Source organism: Pygoscelis adeliae, unplaced genomic scaffold (genome assembly GCF_000699105.1).
Source record: "Pygoscelis adeliae isolate BGI_AS28 unplaced genomic scaffold, ASM69910v1 Scaffold38, whole genome shotgun sequence".
In the NCBI taxonomy this organism is placed as follows: Eukaryota; Metazoa; Chordata; class Aves; order Sphenisciformes; family Spheniscidae; genus Pygoscelis; species Pygoscelis adeliae.
The window spans coordinates 21,051,071-21,051,328 of NW_008825614.1; the positions used below are offsets into that span (position 1 = coordinate 21,051,071).

The window sequence follows — 258 nt, forward strand, 5'->3', positions numbered from 1 at the left end:
GCTACAACCTCCTTTCAGGTAGTTGTAGAGAGCAATGAGGTCTCTCCTCAGCCTCCTTTTCTCCAGGCTAAACAACCCCAGCTCCCTCAGCCGCTCCTCAGCAGACTTGTTCTCCAGACCCCTCACCAGCCTCGTTGCCCTTCTCTGGACACGCTCCAGCACCTCAACGTCCTTCTTGCAGTGAGCGTTTCAAAACTGAACACAGTATTCGAGGTGCGGCCTCACCAGTGCCGAGTACAGGGGCACGATCACTTCCCT

General features: G+C 55.8%; 1 protein-coding gene across 1 annotated transcript in view; it reads left to right on the forward strand.

The window, feature by feature from the left end:
• CCNH (cyclin H) overlaps positions 1-258 on the forward strand; it is a 37,336-nt gene that overhangs the window by 25,540 nt on the left and 11,538 nt on the right. The window lies entirely within an intron of this gene.